Source organism: Bos indicus x Bos taurus, chromosome 13 (assembly GCF_003369695.1).
Source record: "Bos indicus x Bos taurus breed Angus x Brahman F1 hybrid chromosome 13, Bos_hybrid_MaternalHap_v2.0, whole genome shotgun sequence".
NCBI classification, from domain to species: Eukaryota; Metazoa; Chordata; class Mammalia; order Artiodactyla; family Bovidae; genus Bos; species Bos indicus x Bos taurus.
This window is the reverse complement of record NC_040088.1, coordinates 48,579,810-48,601,767: the sequence shown is the minus strand read 5'-3', so window position 1 is coordinate 48,601,767 and position 21,958 is coordinate 48,579,810. Positions and strand designations below refer to the sequence as shown.

The window sequence follows — 21,958 nt, the reverse complement described above, 5'->3', positions numbered from 1 at the left end:
ATGGCAAACATTAAAAAAAAAAAACTGACTACACCAAGCGCTGGCAAGGAGAAACTCGACCACACATCGCTGGTGGGGATATAAAATGGCGCAGCTACTCTGCGAAACAGTTTGGCAGTTTCTTCGAAAACTAAAGCTGCCAGACCAAACTGCCATATGGCCGGGCAACTGCACTCCTGAACATCTATTCCAGAGAAATGGAAACTTATTTTCATAAAAATCCTGAATACAAATGTTCGTCGTAGCTTTATTCACAATAGACAAAACCTGGAAACGAGCCAGATGTCTTTGATGGATGAACAGCTAAATAAAAATTTGGTGTGGCCATACCATGGAAGTCTGCTCAGAAATAAAATGGAACAATCTACTGATATCTGCAGCAACCTGGAAGAATATCCAGGGAATTGTGCTGAGTGAAAGAATGCTGATCCCCAAAGTTTGGACGCTGTATGGTTGTATTTCTACAACATTCCCTGAAAGCTAACTGTGCAGACATGAAGGATGTAGCAGAGGCTAGGGCTGGGTGACAGGGCTGTGAGGACAGCATGAACAGTTCTTCCCCTGTCCTACCAACTGCATCAAACCCACTACCCTGGTGATGATCTTATTTTCTTTACAGTTTTGCCAGATGTTACCACTGGGGGTGAATGGGTCAAAAGTACACAGCGCTCGCTCTCGCTCTCTGTAGTAATTCTTATAAGCACATCTGAATCTATTATCTCAAAATTAAAAGTCTACACATTTTCTAAAAACCTACTTCAAATGAAACTTCCAAATGCAACCCATTTATAACTGGGTCACTGACCATAATTGTACTCTGAGTAAATCTAAGTGGATTTGCCTGTCATCAATGCCACCCTAAGAAATTCAAATTGGAAATGTTTCTTTTCCCTTACAAGATGGAAAGTCATAGCCCTAGGTAAAATATTTCATACAGAAGAAATGGAAAGCATTGCTTTCCAACTGAGCATGTTCATATGGCAGGTTGTCTGGATACTGAAAAGAGCATCTCTAATTCCTGGGGCCTATCTAATAAACAACAGGATCCCTCCCCTTCATTTTCAGCAGTTCAATCCATTGCTCAACATGATTTTCAAAACCTGATCAACCATGGACAAACAAGAAAACTCTTCAGAGAAGGAGGTGACCCGGCCATGTCAAACTTTCATCCCACTACAAACACAGAAAATAGGTTTTTAGAGTCAAGAATTCTATAGTCTTGGAGGTATCATTCTTGAAAATAAAAGGACAAGATCAAAATCTAGCCTTCTGCATGGTGGGACAGGACATCTGAGGGTCCTTCAGTGCTCTTTATCCTCTCAGATGCCAGAACGGGAAACTTAGATCCAAACGCCCTGAATGACCCTCCTGAGAGCCAAACTAACTCCTGCTGGACTTGTGTGTTAGAAAGGATCAGCTCTGGGGAAGCCACATAATGCAGGTATAAGAAGCAGCTTGTCTTCAGTTCATTGAACGAGGGCTGCCCGAGCCCAGGAATATCCATGCTCCTCCCTCTCTCATCTCCAGCCCCCCAAGTTCCTCCAGCCCACCTCTACCTTCAAGCCAGTGCACACCTTATTTCTCCCTTCCTCATCACTCATCTTCCACAACCACTGTCTCCTCCCCCACCCAACCCCAGTCCCTCCCCCATCAGGTTTACAATGGGATTCCAGCTCCCTCCACATCCCAGGAACTGCTCCCCCAACCATGGGCCCTCCTGCTGGACCTGGCCTCTATACGGCGTCTGACATCCTCTGCCCATTTCCACAGCCACCAAATCTCTGTTTCTCCCAGAGTGAGTTCTGTATCCCCCTCAGCAGAATTCCAGATGGCGCTGATATCCTGGAGTTCAGAAAACCAGGATATGAGACAGGAGACAAATGAGGCTATGCTCCTCCCCTCCCATCATGACCCTGGCTCCTGCTTTCCTGGCTATCACAGCCTCAGCACCGGACCATCCCTTCCAGCCAAGACCACATCCTGCGGCCAGGAGCTCAGCCTTCCTCCCTGCTTCTACTTCCTCATCCCTTCTCTCAACTGCCTCTTGTCAGAACTACTGCAAGAGCCTCCAGCTGCGTTTCCCTCCTCAAACTCATCCTCTTCACTCCTTCCAGAATGTGTTTTAAGCAGCCTGACTGACTGCATCACTCTTAGGGGAAATCTCCCAACTCGCTCACCAGCAGTTCTCAGCATGGACTTGGCTCGTAGTGTCTCCCTGGGCAGCCAGTTACTTCTCCTTACTTCTCCTGGATGGAGGCTCCTGTGACAAGTTCTGTGAATTAGCGGTTCTTGAAGAGTAAACGTAAGTGTCCCGACAAAAGACTCACTTTCACCCTCCTGTAGATATTCATCAGGAGGAGGGGAAAGGGATCAGGTTACACACGAATCCTGGGGCAATTGCACTTGACTCACAAGAAGACTCTTGAGAGTCCCCTGGACTGCACAGAGATCAAACCAGTCAATCCTAAAGGAAATCAACCCTGAATATACACTGGAAGGACTGATGCTGATCCAATCCTTTGGCCACCTGATGGCAAAGAGCCTACTCATTGGAAAAAGACCCTGATGCTGGGAAAGATTGAGGGCAAGAGGAAAAGGGAGTAACAGAAGATGAGATGGTTGGATGGCATCACCAACTCAAGGAACGTGAGTTTGAGCAAACTCGGGAGATAGTGAAGGACAGGGAAGCCTGGCACGCTGCAGTCCATGGGGTCACAAAGAGTCAGACACAACTGAGCGACTGAACAGCAACAACAGAGATGATCTCATGGACCAAGATCTTCAGTGACTTACTTTGATGGATGTGTGGCTGATAGCTGTGTGATTTGAAAGGACTGCCACGTCTCATTTTATGACCAACTTCACATTTGGATACATCCAGCATCCTGTGACACGTGCATACAACATCCGTGTGCTAGTGACAAACGGGGTTGAGACTGGCTGGCCTGGTGGGTAATTCCAAAGTCCCTACTGTGACTCGCCCCCTCCCACCTCTTCAGTCGTACGTCCCAGCACCCGTCCACCCCACAGGTGACCACCAGAAACCACACTGACTGAGGCTGCTGGATCCAGGCTGGTCTCAGAATGCCTTCCCTTCCTTGTCACTTAGAAAATCCCTCATTATCCTTCAAGGCTCAGCTGACTGTACTTCTCGATGAGCCCTTCCTAACGTGCTCTGTGAATTCCAGCCTCTAGACTGTTCGTGTCCAAAGGGCAGGGGCCCCATCTGTCTCTGCATCCCTGGAATTCAGCAATGTCCGTCACTCCCTACACATAATAAATGTCTGTGACATGCCTTTAGGTCTCTTTCTAATTTTAATTCAGCAACGTGCCCCTCTTTTTTTTCCAGGAGTAACCAATCGACACTGACTACCCCTCTGGAGTTAGAAACTGACAGGAGGGACAAAGTGGCTCCTTACTTTATAGGCAGGAACGAAGTAGGTGGAGCCAGCTCACAGGCTTTTGGGTAGAAGCCTCACTGTCCAGTTTTCCCTCCATGGAGCACCTATTTCTGAAGAGAGGAGGACCTCAGAATTTCAGCCAGAACTGTCAGTGCGCAGAAAGCAAAACAAAGTTCTCCGCCTGACTGCTCCTGCCTTCAGCAAAATTCTGCTTTCTAAATGGTGATGAACTTGAGCAATCAAGAGAAGTATTTGCTTAAGCTGCTCCTTTCCAGGGGCTGAAAACACTAAGCACCAGGGTCTGAAGTCTGTCCTCATTTCTGCTATGATGGGACCAGCCTTGGAATTACTTTCTTTTTCTTCATATAACTTGGGAACCAGACTTGGAATCACTTTCTTTTTCTCCATAAACTTGGGATTTCAACATCTGTGAGTAAAGACCAAAACATACCTCGTCATCTCTTAACACCTACACTAATACACCCCCATGACTCTGAGCTTGGGCTGCCTGGACCATGGACAAATAAATTTTACTGTGGGTAGATTTTAAAAAAGCAAAAAGGGTTTTTTTTTTTTTTTGGTTAACAGTATTTTTCAACCAATAAAGCACCCTCTCCCAGTTAGTCTAAATCAATCAATCAATGTCTGTCTGTCTCTCTCTCCCTCTCAAAGCTTAGAGAGAGCTTCACTGGTTTGGAGGACAATATTTGGAGCTCCAAGGTCATGTGTAGGTCACTGGCTTGGAACACCAGATGAGCAAGCCAAGCCCTCTCTCCCAGGCTGCGGCTTCAAGAACTATGGGTGTGGAGCAATGCGCAGCAGGAGCAGAACTGCTGGGCTCATGGTCCAGATGAAATGTGAGTTTGCTGGGAGAGGGGGAGGCCTGGCCCATGTTTTATGAGTCCTGGCTGCGGGCACACAGCCTCTCACAGGGCTGGACCAGCATTGCATTCCTGGACACCGCATTCAGAGTCTTGAGAGTAATCAGAGATGTACAGAGTGTGACCTACTCTATTTCGGCTGCTATAGATTTAAACGTATGGGATTGCTGTCTATTCATCACGTGGCAGAAATGCAGAGGTGGCTTCTCAAGTGGGGACACTGGCTCAGAGGGATGTGATACAGCAGTGCAGGGAGGCGCTTGCACATGGGAGAAGACCCAGAGGCTCTTTCCTTTCCATGAGGGGGCTGACATCACAAAGTGTAGCACCAAAAGGGGTTCCTTGAGAAATATCGTACGACATCCCTTATATGTGGAGTCTAAAAAGAAGTAAACAGATGAACTTACTGACAAAACAGAAAGAGACTCACAGACTTAGAGAACAAACTTATGGTTGCCAGTGGGAGGGATGTGGGAAAGGGAGAGTTAGGGAGTTTGGGATGGACATGAACACACAGCATATTTAAAACAGATAACCAACAAGAACCTACAGTACAGCACAGGGAAGTGTGCTCAATGTTATGGGGCAGCCTGGATGGGAGTTTGGGGAAGAATGGATACATGTGTTTGTACGGCTGAGTCCCTTCGCTGTTCACCTGAAACAATCACAACGTTGTTAATCGGCTATATTCCAATACAAAATCAAAAATCAAAAAACGGGGCGGCGGTGGGGGCAGGGGCCGGTTTCCTTGGCTGACTCCGAACAACAGGAGAGAATGGACAGCCCTGATTTCTGCATGAAACACGAAGTCCCTGTGGTCCTCCTTGGGGTGCCGTTTAAGAGTCCATCTCTGCACCAGGTTACAGAGGAGAACCGGGAGCAACACCCAGACCCCAGAGACGCACCGAGGACACACAGCACCAGGGCTGCTGGCTCTGAACCACGTCCCCCGGCCTCTGCACACCCCAGACCCCACGCAGCCCAGGAGGGGGCACAGTCGTGCGCTCTGCCCACCGCTGGGTTTCCGTCGCACGATCCTTCTCCTTCTCCTCCAGAAACACAACTCTAAGTGATGGCTGCACACTTGGGCCAACCCACAGAAGCCTAATAAACCTGTAATAAAGCAGAACCACAGCACAATAATTCTATAAAGCGGAACCACTACGCGTTGTAGCTTCAAGTGTGTCTGTGGCTCCCACTGGAGATCCTGGCAGCACAAGCGGTGGAGACTTCCTACCCTAAGGGGAACGCAGACACGGGTGATTTGGGGGCTGGGGTGACAGCGCTGAGGAGGAGGGCGCTGTCCGGATGTCTAAGCGTGGGAGAACAGGGTGCGGGGTTGGGGCCAACCACGCAGGCAACGTGGGGGCAGGGCTGGGCGGGGCTTGGGGGTGCATGCGAGTTCAGGAGGAGGAATTTCTGGGGTAGGTGGACGATGATAAAAACTGAAAAGTTTCAAGAAAAGAAAATAAGGAAACAATATGGAGATCCACTGATTAAGTTCTGAAACAGAATTCACTTTCTGATCGTTCTCATTTCACAGCCTCAGGTGACAACTTGGTCTCAGTCCAGAGGCCAGAGAATTGCTGGTCTAGGTTGACCCCAAGGTCCGGTTTGGTTCTAAAAACCTGAGATTCTGTGACTCTGAGGCAAAGCACTGTCTCATAGTCACCAGAGAAAACCGGAAAGAATTATGAGAAAGAAAATAGTGTAATACAGATGGTGGAAAGGGATCCAAGGACAGATCAAGTGGGTCAGCACCAGGCGTTCAGGAGTGAGAAGTATTTATGAGACAGCAAGACAGGAAATAAAGATAAAAACCCTGGATCACACTTCAGCTCCCTCAAATAGGGACTTGGTCTGGAGCAGACGATCCCCTCAAAGACCCCAAAGTCATCTGCTGGACTTGTTATACCAGCGTGGACTCCTTAGTAACATGCATGGGGAAAACTCCCTTTGGAGGCTCTACTAGAAATGTCTGGTAACCTCATCTGTGGGATGGAATGCACACACTGTATCAGAGCGAGGAGAGGAGAAACATGTTGGCAGATACATCCTCAAAGGATGATGCTTATTTAGGAATTCTTCCAGGTTCTCCCAAGTCCTTAGCATGACCCACATTCCCACCTCGGTGCCCTGGGAATGTGAATTCCACCAGGACAGAGATTTTTGTCTGCTGTGTAGACGATTTCATTTCTGGTACCCCAGAACAGTGCCTCACTCACTCCAGTCACTCAGTCAGGTCCGACTCTTTGTGACCCCCATGGACTGCAACGCACCAGGCTTCTCTGTCCATCACCAACTGAATGGCAAACCACTTCAGTATTCTTGCCTTGAGAACCCCATGGACAGTATGAAAAAACAGTGCCTGGCTAGTAAAGAATCCTCCTGCAATGGGGGAGACCTGGGTTCAATCCCTAGGTTGGGAAGATCCCCTGGAAAAGGGAAAGGCTACCTACTCCAGTATTCTGGCCTGGAGAATTCCATGGACTAGTCCATGGGGTCACAAAGAGTTGGATGTAACTGAGTGACTTTCACTTTCAAGACACAGTAAAAGCTCAATAAATGTTTGTTGGAGGAAAGGGATGAATAATGTCTATTTTACAGGGAAAGTACCAGACAGAGTTTTTTATAAAGTAAAAAAGCTTTTTCGTTACCCCTCACTGCTCCACCCAGTCTCTAGTCTGTGATTACAGTCCTGCTCGCTTCAGCAAGACAGTTTCACAAGTCTGAATTAGTTCACCTCCTCTCCACATTCCAAAATCTTTGGGGAAGAGTTTCCTTATTAGATGAGGCCTGATTTCCCTGCAGGGCTTCCTGGCAAAGGCCTCAGTGCATTCTGATCTTTTAGCATCACTTATGCAAATCCATGGCACCTGGACTCCCTGCACCGGGAGGCCTGGTCTGCAGGCCTTTTTGTAAGCTAATTGCATGGTGAGCCCTGAAGATAGGATTGCTTTCCCGAGTCACACTCCTAACTGGGCCCTCCCTAAATATTTTCTGCTGATGGCCAAGTGGGCAAGCTTGGCCTTTTTCTCCCTAGAAACACGATCCTGCTTTCTATACCAACAAGTATTAATTCAAATCCCCAGTGGGAAGTCCAGGATATGAAAATTACAGTAATCTAATCTTGTAGAGGAAGACGCATGAATCATCATTACACGGTCTGACAAAGAGCTAAGTGATTAATCCCAGGCTGCACAGAGGCTGGGGTCCACAGCCATGGCTTCCTGGGGTCTACAAACCAAACAAGCAGACCCACCCAGCAAACATCAGAGGCGACAGCATGGTGTTCATCCCAAGGGCACACGCTGGAAGTCTCATCGTTGTTTGGAAAATTCTGTCACTGAGGGGCCAGAGGAGCTGCAACCTGGGGCTCAAAACTCTCATCTTATCTTCTAATTCCAGTGTCAACTGCTTAGGCTCTGAGGTTTAATTTTAAGTAGAAACTGGGAGGTTTGCAGAATAATGGCTTCTCAGCAAGTGACCGGAAACCCCAGTGGTCTCCAGGGAAAACAAAAGACTATGCCCAGGACAAGACAGGCCACCAACCAGGATGCACTCTGCACCACGTCACAGGAACCTACCTCGCTGAAGGAAGGTCCTGACCTTGTCCTGAAACTTTCAGAAAGAACACTGGAGCTCCCAGCTTCCACCCAGAAACCACAGCCCCAACACCCTGGGAACCTTGGTCAGGGCGCCCGCAGCCCTGAACCATCCCTCCACTTTCTTTTTTTCCCCCCCTACTTTTTCTCTTACACAGCTGTGTTCAATTTTCTGTCCTTGGGGTTTTTAAAGGAACATTTATTCTAGGGCCAGGATTCTCCAGTTTTATGGTTATACAACTCCCTCCCAGGGCCAAAGAATGTTTGAAAAGCCTAAACCCGGCAGAGAGAGTTAGTAATAGTATCCAAATGAAAGTGAAAAGTCCAGACTTGTTCCAATTTCGATTCAACCGCTTACTTGATTATATAGTACCTTCTGTTTGCCCTTCAAGACGCTTGCTACCTACTGTTTTTAAATCAGACTACAAGTAGGGTGTAGATATGTCTGTGTGCATGCGTGTCTTTGTCTCTGTGTGTGTCTATGAGGGCATGTGTGTGTGTCTGTCTGTGTGTGTGTGTGTCTCTGTGTATGTTTGTGTGTATCTGGGACCAGGTAAGGTGGTCCTGGTCCAAAAGTGTATTTATATTCTTCCACAGTTACTGTTTCCTGCTTGATGGTAAGTTTTATTTGAAATAAGACATTCATCATAAATTGGATTGAATAAAAGATCACAAAGAATGATGCCTGAAGGATTTTTACGGACTTGTTTATTTTTCCTGCAGAGAAAGCCAGACAGTACTAGGTTTTTGGTAGTAGGACAGCAGTTTTTTTTTTTTTTTTAAAGAACCCTAGTTTTTACTTAAACAGTCAAACTAGTGGCCTTGTTAGCTAAAATGCCCGAACCTAAGTACATTATCAACATTCAAAAAGCAGAGACCACTCCCCTCACCAAACATACACAAACATACCCACACACCCCAACCCCACCAAGAAAAGAGCACAAGGCCCCTACCAGCCTGTGAAATGCTAACGAGGCTTCTAAATGCAGCCAAATGGAGTAATCTCAGAAAATCCTAAAGTGCTTACCTGGCTTCTCCTCTCTTCCTGTTACCTAGAGTCCCAAACCTCAGAGAAATCTGCCCAAAGGTTCTGTCTACACAGGTTCACGAACATCCTTTTTGGGTTTTTTTTTTGGGCCCCCTGGAGTCTCCCAAGGGCCAGCCACCGGCTTCATACACACCCCACAGCCTCGATCTGATGGACAAAGCAAAGTTCAGGCTCCCGGGCTGAGGTCTGTGACACAGCACACACCACTCACATGAGAGGTCTGGCTGCAGCCCAAGGCAAACAAGACGATTTTGAGAAACAAAGTTATTTGCACAGACCCACCCTTGCGCAGAGAAAATGGAATCAGTTTTCCTCCATGGATGGATCTGAAATGCTGTCTGTAGCACCTGCTAAATGCAGTCTGATCCCCTGCAAATGATTACAAGATGCCTGGACACTAACCTTGAGACCTGAGCATGATGGGGGACCAGGGCAGACTGTTCTCAGGGACCGCGGTAGCAGAGCACACCAAGACTTTCTCTTCTGACCATCTTCTCTCGCTCTTTTAAGATCAGGATAATCAACAGTGCCCTTTAGCCCGGCCTTGTAGGCAAAATGACAGGTTAAGGTTCAAATGATTCCTTCCAGATAACCAGACACTAATTGTTCCATAAGTGGAAGTTAGTAGAGATCTCTAAACCCAGGGCAGAGGACAGCTGAAAAAAAAAAACAGATTCTGGACTCATGGTTTCTTTGAAACTGGTGATTTCCTCAAGTAGGGCAAACTCCTGATAGTGATTTCTCATAATAATTAAAAACTAATACAATTATGTAAAGTTTAAAAATAAAATAAAATTTAAAAATAAATAAATAAAAACCCTGTGGATCTGTGCTTGAGAACAAAGATGCTTCTTTCAGAAGAAGATTGTTTTCATGAAAGTAACCCTGATTTTCTTCCCTCAAAATCCCTAAACTGCACGCCCTCTACATGCACAAGGAAATACAACCAAACAACAATAACCACATCAAAATAAGTTTTCAAACCACACATACAAGGAAAAAATCCTTAAAGAAGGCTTTTAGCAGAGCTTGAAAAACCAGTGTGTTTTCCCATATCATGCCAAGCCAGTTAGGAAACACTGGGTTTTAAAACTAAGGTTTTATGATCAGCCACTTACATTCCATATAAGAAAAGGCAGAAATGTGAGCTGAGAGAAGTCAGATACAACTTTAAAAATCCGACTTACCAAAGTGTGCAGGGCTGTGCACACACGCACGCACGCGCGCGCGCACACACACACACACACACTCCTTGTAAAAGAGAAAACAAACACCACTTGGGCTCATCCAAAATGCACAGTCTTTAATCATGGTCTCAAGACATGATGTTTGCCCAAAATATCCAAAGTGCTTAACAGCCTAAGGAATAGTCCAAGTTCTCAAGAGAAGGTTGTTACTTGAAGGACCATGTGTCTTAAACAGTTGCTTTCACACAATCTAAATGAATAAAGCAGCACTGGGGAAAGAATGCACTGATGCAAATGGTAAGGCCCACAGTTCATACACCTCTGAGGCTTTCTAGCTGCTAGTGATTTGTGTACAAGGATGACCTGCCTGGAAATGCACTCATTCTTCACCCTCAAAAGTCCAGCTGCCCCTGTGGCATTCCTATAAATAGGCTTATGAAACTGCACCAAACTCAGGCGTTCCTAGGTGCACCTTTTGAGAAAATCACCCTGTTCCCCCCCACCTCACTTCAGGATCGGCTGTAGTCTTGGGAGCCCCAAAGTTGGGATCTACTCATGTCTGAAGAGCTGTGACGCAGTGATGTAGGCACAGCCAGGACTTTGCTCTAAAAAGACCTACATGGCCTCTATTAACAAAAGCTTGTAGGATGTCTTTTCTTTTTAATCTGATTTCAAATGAAGATTATTTGTTTTTAACTTTCTTAATTTTTTATTGAAGTACAGTTGTTTTACCATGTTAGGTTAGTTTCTCGTTACAGCAAAGTGATTCACTTATGCATATACATATATCTATTCTTTTTCAGATTCTTTTCCATTATAGGTTATTTTAAGATATTGAATATCGTTTCCTGTGCTATAAAGCAGAGCCTTGTTGGTTATCTATTTTATATATAGTCGTTTGTACCTGTTAATCTCTAATTCACAATTTATCCAACCCACTTTTCCCCTTTGGTAACCATAAGTTTGTTTTCTTTGTCTGTGAGTCTTTCTCTTTGCAAATAAGTTCCTTTGTATCATTTTTTTAGATTCCACATATAAGTGATATCATATGATATTTGTCTTTCTCTGACTTACTTCACTTAATATGATATTCTCTAGGGCCATCCATGTTGCTACAAATAGCAATATTTCCTTCTTTTTTACGGCAGAATACTATTCTGTTGTATATATGGACCACATCTTCTTTAACCATTCATCTGTCGATGACCTTTTAGGTTGCTTTCATGTCTTGGCAAATTGTAAGTAGTGCTGCTATGAACAACGGGATGCATGTATCTTTTCACAGGAGAGTTTTTGTCTTTTCCAGATATATGCCCAGAAATTGGAGTGTTCAATCATCTAGTAGCTCTTGTTGTTGCTCAGTTGCTCTACTTTTAGTTTTTTAAGGAACTTTCACACTGCTTTTCAAAGTGACTGTACTGATTTACATTCCCACGAACAGTGATGGAGGGGTTCCCTTTTCTCCACACCTTCTCCAGCTCAAATAAAAAATCTTTTAAACAATTCAACCTAAACTTCAAAAAAAATTATGTCAGTAAAATCCTTCTCTCAGCTTTCTCCCAATCAAAATAATAAAAGAAAATCAAAATCATCAGAGGACAAAGAGTACAAAGTCTGAGGACCCTTCTCTGGACTCCAGCCCAGCACCACCCTCCTGCGTCACCTCTATCTACAACGGGCAGTGTCTCAGATACAGGAATTACACCCATAAGAGTTTGCCCCATGGAAGAGATGACCTCAAACCCGACCAGCACTCGGTGTTTCAGCCAAGCAGGAAATGATCCAGGAGCAATTTCCCCCAGAGTGTGGCTCATCAGAATTTCTAGAAACAGCTGCCTCACTGCTTTTCTGCACACACCTTCTCAATCCACTCTGGTCTGGGGTCCCCAGCTCTGAACTACCATCATCCTGGTCACCTGGGCTCAAGGACCCCGCCCCCTCCCACTTCCTGCCTCCCTGGCTGGCTGCCTCTCCTCTACCCCATCCCACCCTGAGCCTCATTAACAAACTCTTTGTGTTGTCATCCTTTCAGATGAACTTACCTGTTACCTAAATCCCATCTGTAGTCAGAGTTGCTCCTCAGAGTTCTGGCATCATGTTCAACCATCTACTTAATACCTCTTTGGGATATTCGACAGGCACCTCACTTTATATGTCCACAACAGAAATCTCAAGTCTCAAAGCTGGCCTTCCTCATGAACAAACAAACCCAAAAAGAAAAACAAAGAAAACCCTCCTTCCCCCAGTCTTTCCTCTCCTCAGAAGCTGCCAGGATTTGGGAGTCATGCTTTCTGCCCTCCTAGTCCTCACTCCCCAAATCTCAGCTATCACCAGTGTTGACAGCTGTACCTCCAGGAAACATTTTTTCTTATACACAACAGCTTTATTGATATATAATTCACACACCATACAATTCACCAGTTTAAAGTGTACTAGTCAATGGTTTTTAGTATATTCGTGGAGCTGTACAACCATTATCAAATCAGTTTTAGACATTTTCATCACCCCCAAAGGAAACCACATACCCATCAGCAGTCACTCTCAATTTCCCCTACAATAATCCAGTCTTGAGCGGCCATTAATCTATTTTATGTCTCTATAGATTTGCCTGTTCTGGAAACTTCATATATATGGAATCACATAATACACAGTCATTTGTGTCTGGTTTCTTTCAGTGAGTATATTTGCAATATTCATCTTTGTCATAGGATGTATCAGTACTCCATTCCTCTTTATAATCAAATAGCATCCTATCATATGAATAAACAACATTTTGTTTGTTCATCAGTTAATGGACATTTGGATTATTTTCATTCTTTGGCACTTGTGTATAATACTGCTATAAGATGCAAACTATTATATATAGGATGGACAAACAATAGGGTCCTACTGTATAGCACAGGGAACTATATTTAATATCTTGTGATAAACCATAATGGAAAAGAATATAAAAAAGTATATATAACTAAATCTTTTTGCTTTATAGAAGAAATTAACCAAACACTATAAATCAACTATACTTCAATAAAATTTTAAAAATAACACTATGTTTTTATATAGAAATATGCTTTCATTTCTATTGGGCGTATACCTAGGAGTGGATATGCTGGGTCATAAGGTAAAATCTATGTTTAACTATGTTAGGAACTGCCAAACTGCTTTCCAAAGCAGCTGCTTGGGAAAGATTCTGCATTCCTACCAGCCATGTATGAGAGTTCTAATTTCTCCATGTCCTCACCAACACTTGTTACTTTCCATCTTTCATAGAGGGTAGGAAGCAGTATCTCCTTTTGGTTTCAATTTATATTTCTGAGATGGCTGGTGATATTGAAAGTTTTCTCATGTGCTTATTGGCCATTTATATATCTTTGCCTGTTTCAGATAGTTGCCCATTTTTGAAGTAGGTTATCTTTTTATTCTTGAATTGTTAAGAGTTCTTATATATTCTAGATACAAGTATGTCATTAGGTTATATGATTTGCAAGTATTTTCTCTCATTCGGTAGGTTTCTTCACTCTCGAAGTGTCTTTTAATCCCCAAAGTTTTTAATTTGGTTGAAATCCAACTTACCCATTTTCCTTTTGTCACTTATCTTTTGGTGTTATGTCTTAAAAAATTAATTGCCTAGCCCAAGGTCATGAAGATTAACACTCCTGTTGTCTTCTAAGAAGGATGTAGTTTTAGGTCTTACATGTAAAAATTTGATTCATTTTGAGATAATTTTTATACACAGTGTAAGGTAGAATCCAACATCATTCTATTGTGTGTTGATATTCAGTTGTCCTAGACTATTTGTTGAAGACACTATCTGCCAATGAATTGTCTTGGCATGTCTGTCAAAAATAAATTACCATAAATGTAAGAGTTTATTTCTAGTCTATCAATTCTATTCCAAAAATTAATATGTCTATCCTTATGCCAGAACCACTGTCTTGAGTACTGCAGCTTTGTATTAAGTCTTGAAATCAGGAAGGGTGAGTCTTCTAATTCTGCTTTTTTTTCAAGATTGCTTTAGCTATTCTGGGTCTCTTAAATTTCTCTATGAATTTTAGGATCAGTTTGCTGATTTCTGCAAGAACTCATCTGAGATTTTGATAGAGACTGCATTGGCACCCCACTCTAGTACTCTTGCCTGGAAAATCCCATGGATGGAGGAGCCTGGTGGGCTGCATGGGGTCGCCAAGAGTCGTACGCAACTGAGCAACTTCACTTTCACTTTTCACTTTCATGCATTGGAGAAGGAAATGGCAACCCACTCCAGTGTTCTTGCCTGGAGAATCCCAGGGACGGGGGAGCCTGGTGGGCTGCCGTGTATGGGGTCGCACAGAGTCGGACACAACTGAGGCGACTTAGCAGCAGCAGCATTGAATCTATAGATCAATTTAGGGAGTATTGTTGTTTTAATAATAGCAAGTCTTCTGATCTGTGGACATGGGAATTTTTTCCATTTATTTGGGACTTTAAATTTTGTTCAATATTTTGTAGCTTTATGAGCATGTTTTATATTTCTTTAATTACATTTATTCCTAAGTACAGGCACACCTTGTTCTATTGTGCTTTACTTTTCTGCACTTTGCAGATACTGCGTTTTTTTTTAATGCTAAGTGAAGGTTTGTGGCAACCCTTTGTTGAGCAAGTCTATCAGAACCATTTTTCCAACCGCATTTGCTCACAATGTCTCTGTGCCACATTTTGGTAATTCTTGCAGTATCTCAAACTTTTTCATTATTATATTTGTTATTGTGATCTGTGATCAGTGACCTTTCATGTTACTATTGCAAAATGATAATGACTTGCTAAAGGCTTCGATGATGGTATTTTTTAGCAATAAAGCATTTTAAAATTAAGGCATCTACATTGTTCCATTAGACATAATGCTCTTGTATCCCACAACTTTTCTGAAGCTGATCTAGATCTTAGGTGGAAAGATTTCAGTCCTTTACAATTAAGTATGAAGTTAGCTGTGGGGTTCTCACAGGTGCTCTTTTTAGGTTGAAGAAGTCTGCTTTGAGTCTAGTTTGTTGTTGTTTATTTAATCTTAAAGAGGTGTTAGAATTTGTGAACCAAATTAGTATGCACAACACACGTCCAGATTTCTCTGCATGAGACCACTGTCGTCGTTGTTGTTGTTCGTTTGCTAAGTCGTGTCTGACTCTTTGCAGTCCCGTAGACTGCAGCATGCCAGGCGGGCTCCTCTGTCCTCCACTGTCTCCTGGAGTTTGCCCAAATTCGTGTCCACTGAATCTGTAATGCTATCTAACCTTCTCACCCTCTGCCTCATCCCTTCTCCCTGTGCATGAGACAGGCCCGTGTGCAGCTGTGTTCCCTCTGTGTTCGCTCCCTGTACCGTCTCCACGGCTCAATGCTGCTCCTCTTTACAGGTCTCTGCTTCAAGGCAGAGCTGGACCGCCCTATTCCAAGTCCCCACTCCACCACCGCCTCCTCCCCAGACACGTGTCACACACGTGTCAACACACTCAGCCATTATCCTTCATTGTGATCACACTTGCACAAGGTTTAGTATTTGCCAGCATGGATTCATCATTTTAATCCTCACAACAACCTCACTAGGTAGATGCTATTATCACCATTTTATAGATGTCAACATTGAAAGAGAGGTTAAGTGTCTTGTTCAAGGTCATGCGGTTTGTAAGTGGCGTACTTAGGATTCAAACCCAGGCCCCTCACTCCTGAGACCATTCTCTTAAACATCTGCTATATTAACACATATGTGTGGAATCTAAAAAATGGTACAGATGAACCCATTTGCAAAGCAGAAATAGAGACACAGATGTACGGAACAAATGTACAGACACCAAGGGGGGAAGGAGTGGTGGAATGAATCGGGAGACTGGGACCGACATATATACACTATTATATTTATACTATATATAAAATAGGTAACTAAGGAGAACCTACTATATAGCCCAGGGAGCTCTACTTAATGTTCTATGATGACCTAAATGGGAAGGAAATCCAAAAAAGAGGGAATATATGTATACCTATAACTGATTCACTTTGCTGCACAGCAGAAATGAACACAACATTGTAAAGCAACTATACTCCAATTAAAAAAATTTTTTTAAAAAGAGGAAAAAAATAATTGCTCTTATTTACTTCTTATCTTGCTACCTATACACGAGCCCTGCTGATCTCATTTACTGCTGTATTTTTAGCATCTAACATGGACGTGGCAGGTGTTAATACATACTTAATGAACACATAAACATTGGACTTAGGATGCCGTGTAAGAGCTCCACGGGACTCCGGTGAGCCTTGCCAACCACACGCCCATGGAGAGTCACAAGACTCAACCATTTCTGAGACTCTTTAGGAAGGAAGGTTATTGAATGTTTTTCAAACTCACTGTAGCACAGACCCATCTTCACGGCCCTGTCCTCAGTGCGTTAATAGCTTAGAGAAGTGTGTTCTATGGAACACATTTTGAGAAATCCTGCCCCAGAGCAACAGGACAGACAGCACAGTCCCCAGAAAGATGCTTCTGTTGCCCTTGCAATGCCTGGCCCCACCTTCCTCTAAAGAGTCTTAACTCAGGGACTTTGCTGGTGGTCCAGTGGTTGGGACTTTGCCTTCCAACGCAGGGGGTGCAGGTTCAAACCCTGGTTGGGCAGCTAAGATCCACATGCCTCAAGGCCAAAGAAACAAACCATTAAACGGAAGCAATATTGCAACTAATTCAATAAAGACTTAAAAAAATAAAGACTTAAAAAAAAAAAATACACACACACTAAAAGTCTAACTCAGAGTCCATAAAAGCTTTGTCATGTCCACAGCCCAGTTCAAAAAGGAAACTCCAATATATTAAACTTGGCTTTTCTTTTACACACTGGAACACACGGCTACTGTGTCAGAATGGTTCTCCCCCTGGATGTTTGTGGTCCCACAACTTATCACTGAGATACCTTTACTTTTCTCAGAGCTCTGCTTTGTTGAATGTGATTGAAACAAACTCACCCCTCACAACGTCCTTTATCATATTCTCAGAATTTCAGGCAAAACCAATGATGTGTATATAACCTCAGAATGGTTCTATTTCTCTCTAAATACTGACCGTAATGCTGATGTTTAAATCATAGCTTCAGATGGAGAATGACCTCAAAATCTTCCTGTCTCAGCTCTCCCAGTCTTCCAGCTCATCTACTCGAAGTCTTCCTGCAAAAGGAGCAAGAAAAGTTTCTACTCTGAAATCTAAGAAAGAAAACAGCCAACAACCTAAGAACCACATGTATGAGCAAGGCAAAGTACACGGCTGTGATTCATTTTCTGCTTCTAAAGAGCTTTTCTCCTTTCAATTATTCATCTACAGTGGTGATTACAAATTATAGGCAGTGGTTAGAGTATCTTTTTAAAGCTCTTATTAAAAATACTCAATTAAAAATACATTCTTTAGAGAGCTACCATACAATCCAGTGATGCCACTCCTGGGCATATATCTGGAGAAAACTCTAATTGGAAAAGATACGTGAATCCTGATGTTCATAGCAGCACTATTTATGATAGTCAGGACATAGAAACAACCTAAGCGTCCATTGACAGATGAACGGATAAAGAAGATGTGGTAATATACAGTGGAATACTACTCAGCTATAAAAAGAATGAAATAATGACACGTGGCGGCAACATGGATGGTAAAGTGAGTAAAGTGGCTAAGCAGTACCCGACTCTTTGTGACCCCATGGGCTATACAGTCTGTGGGATTCTCCAGGCCAGAATACTGGAGTGGGTAGCCTTTCCCTTCCCCAGGGGATCTTCCTAACCCAGGGATCAAACCAGGGTCTCCTGCATTGCAGGCAGATTCTTTACCAACCGAGCTATCAGGTTGGTAAAGCCCTAATACATGTAAAGCACTTTAAAAGTCCTTCACAATTACCTTGCATGATACTATTCTTATCCCCATTTTGCAGACAAGGAATCTAGGCAGAGAGATGCGAAATAGCTGGCCCAACATAATTCATCTGGTTTTAAATGCCAAAGCCAGATTAGAATCCAAACTACAACAAATTTTTTCTTTTAACCATTAAACTACTTCTCTTTGTCTTTGTCCTCTCTCTTCAGAAACTTGTGTTTCTCTGAGGTAGGATCCTTTTCTCTCTTTTTTTAATTTTATTTTTTAACTTTACAATATTGTATTGGTTTTGCCATATATCGAAATGAATCCACCACAGGTATACATGTGTTCCCCATCCTGAACCCTCCTCCCTCCTCATACCATCCCTCTGGGTCGTCCCACTGCACCAGCCCCAAGCATCCAGTATCGTGCATCGAACCTGGACTGGCGACTTGTTTCATATATTATATTATACATGTTTCAATGCCATTCTCCTTTCCACTTCTTTCTGTTCCATCTCTTTTATCAGTGGGTTCCTGCACTAACTTTCTATGTAGCACCAAACCTTCATGTTTTTTCATTCTTTTCTTTTTAAAAGTCATTAATACTACCTGACTAATCTTTTCAAACATGATGCTCCTACCCTGAAGCCCTTTAAGGGCCAAACTGTTTGCAGTTTCCAAGAATTCATCTTACCCATTCCTCTTTACTTCTCGCATAACCTTGTCTATCTGGCTAGTTGGCTTCCCTCCTTGTCCTGTCACCTTGCCTTCTCCACACTGTACTTAGAATAACGTGCATTCTCCCATCTACCTAAGTGTTTTCCTCTGAGACCCACTTCCTTCGAGGCTGAAGTCTTTTGCATTATATCAGTACTTCCACGATCTTTCATATAACTTAGCACTGGTCACTTGTGTCTCACAAGCATAAATTTCTACTCTTTTTTTGGGGGGAGAGTTCACAACTTAACCTTTATCTATGCTCCTACCACCCCTGCTTGCTAACCCACAGTACGCTAAAACATGGATGGACCTAGAGATTATCATACTAAGTGAACTCAGTTATAAAGTGGAAGACAAATACCATATGATAACACTTACATGTAGAATCTGAAAAATGATGCTGGTGAACTTGTTTACAATATACCCATAGATGTTGAAAACAAACTTATGGTTATCAAAGGTGAAAGGTTGGGGGGAGGGATAAATTAGGAGCTTGGGATTAACATATACACACCACTATACATAAAATAGATAATCAAGACCACCTAACTGTATGGCACAGGGAACTATTCTCAGTATCTGGTAATAACTTATAAGGGAAAAGAATTTGAAAAAGAATACATATACATGCATACGTGTATACACACACACACACACACATATATACACATGTATATGAACAACTTGGCCGTATACCTGAAACTACTACAACCTTGCAAATCAACTATTCTTCAATAAAATAAATAAAACTTTTTTAAAAAGAAAAGCAAAAACAAGACAAAAATACATCTTCCTCCTCTATCTTAAACTTGGTGAATAAAACTGTTTCTATGTGCAAAGCTCTGATTTTTCTCTCATGATGAAATCTGACATTTGGTCCAAAAGCCAAGCTGTCTCCTCCCGCATTCTCACATTCCTTGCTCCTCTGACCACAACTCTTCTCTCAGGCACAAGCATGGCCTGGAAGACAACGCAGCTGCGGTGCCTTCTGGTATGGGCGGCTGCCATCCAGGTAGCCTGGCCCAGGATGGAGCTTCTCAATGTCTGCATGAACACCAAGCACCATAAGGAAAAACTAGGTCCCGAGGACAGGTTACATGGGCAGTTCAGCCCCCAGAAGAAGAATGCCCACTGCTCTGTCAACATCAGCTGAGAAGCCCGTAGCTTATTTTCTACCTGTACAGATTCACCTGGAACCGCTGTGTCAAGAGGAAGCATGCTTGCCAGTGCCACTTTATTCAGGACACCTGTCTCTATAAGTGCTCCCCTAATCTGGTGCCCTAAATCCAGAAGGCATGGACACCACTCCCATAGACAAGAACCTGAGCAGAGAGCAGGGCCCACAGGCCACCTGCCGGAGAGCATGGTCCAAGAATTCTGGTTTGAGGCAGGTTGTGAAAGCGGCTCTTTTGCCCCTTTCCTGTTGGCCCATTTCTGTTCCCCTCTCACCTTAAAAGAATCTAATTATAGGAATGAGATCACCAGGCAAGCTAACGTAACTCCTGACTTATGCTTTCCTGAATAGGCCCCTCACATGTGTGCTCAATCATGTCAGACTCTTAGCAACCTCATAGACTGTAGCCTGCCAGGCTCCTCTGTCCATGGGATTCTCCAGGCAAGAATACTGGAGTGGGTTGCCATTTCCTACTCCAGGGGATATTCCTAGACCAGGGATCAAACCCACAACACCTGCACTGGCAAGCAGATTCTTTACCACTGAGTTACCCCATGCCTGCCTTGTCTAACCTGTTGATTCTTTTTCCTAGACTAAAGCATAAGCATTAAAATTAAGTAGTTAAGAAATGATATTAGCTCTCTAGCTCCAACAGCTCCCTTAGCAAGGCTGCAGGCAGATCACTTGGGTAGTGTAGTAACACACAGCCAGTGTGCACACAGTGGCACAGTGGAGAAGGACACAGAGCCCACCCTCCTTTTGGATGAGTCATTGAGATTCTTTCCCCTTTCGCCCTTTAAAAACTGTCATGGCTGAGCAGAATCTCCAGAGTTGGCCTAAGGACCTGAGTCTACCTTTGCCCCAGGTTGCTGGCTTTTCTGATGACAGCAACTTTCCTTTCTAGGGAAAAAAAAAAGGCAGAGCGATCTTGAGTAAACATGAGTCCTTTTTACAACACACATTTACAACAGACCCAAATAAGGGGGCTCTGGGACAGAAGCCTTGTAACAAAGGAAGACAGAGGAGGATGGGTTGGAACTTATGAAAAAGTCAAACATGTGCAACCAGAGGGAACTGACTAAGGCCCAGGTCCTTAGAGAAAGAGGGAGTCTGGTGAAGAAGCTGAGACCAGGGTAACGCATGTCAGGCATCTGGACTGAGGGACTGACTAGAACTTGGTCTGTGCCATTGACTGCATGCAGAGAAATTCTCCAACATTCATTTTCCTTCAAAGGCTGGGGAAAGAGGGAAAACCCCACCCGCACTGGAAAAGCAACAGAGTAGGACAGAGGGAAGCTACACTTTCCTGGGTGGTTCTCCTTGTTGCTAGTTATTAGTGTACAGGATGACTTGCCTGGAAATACACTTCCTCACCCTCAAAAGGCTGGCTGCCCATGTGGCATTCCGATGACTCAGCCTGCGAGAAGGGTCCCAGAAACAAGCAGGGCCGGAGAGGAAAGCCCTAGGTCTGTTAGCTGGCTAATGGCTCGTTGGTTAGTGGTTCAGACAGAGGGCCTTTGGGAAGCCTGTGATTTTCAGGGTGAAATAGGCGCCTCTTCCTCTATCCTCCTCATGTCCAGGCAGTGCTTGCTTGTGTCACCTTTCTTTTTTTAAGTGGCTGTGCTGGGTCTTTGTTGCGGCAAGCAGGAGCTACTCTCCAGTTGTGGTGTGTGGGCTTCTTATCATGGTTGCCTCTCTCACTGTGGAGCACAGAATCCAGGGTCCATGGGCTCTGGCAGTTGCGACATGTGGGCTCCCAGGCTCCAGAGCACAGGCTCAGCAGTTATGGCTCATGGGCTTAGCTGCTTCGAGGCATGTGGCATCCTCCCAGATCAGGGATCAGACCTGTGTCTCCTGCCTTGGCCTGTGGACTTTTTATCACTGAGCCCCCAGGGACGCCGCCCTTGTATCACTTTTTGAAAGCATCATCTTGGAAAACGGTTCCCTCAAGCACAGGCAGCCCTGAACTGGACAGCAGCCAACGACACGCCAGCATCCTAAAGGACACAGCTGGTGTCAGGATCCAGTCTCTGGAAGCATGTGGGAGGCTTGGTGTCAGAGCCTCCCTCTCATGTAGGGAGAATGGGCTTT

The 21,958-nt window shown here is 44.0% G+C and overlaps 1 protein-coding gene across 3 annotated transcripts in view; it reads right to left on the bottom strand.

Annotated features, from left to right (window-relative positions):
* The window catches only part of SVIL (supervillin), a 255,948-nt gene that overhangs the window by 173,028 nt on the left and 60,962 nt on the right, over nucleotides 1-21,958 (bottom strand). For 2 of the 3 annotated variants that reach the window (XM_027559758.1, XM_027559759.1), the window contains exon 3: nucleotides 17,195-17,295. The gene's annotated coding sequence lies outside the window, so the exon portion shown is untranslated. Of the gene's footprint in view, nucleotides 1-8,914; nucleotides 9,050-17,194; nucleotides 17,296-21,958 lie in introns of those variants that run through there. The other variant, XM_027559769.1, reaches the window with a different exon arrangement.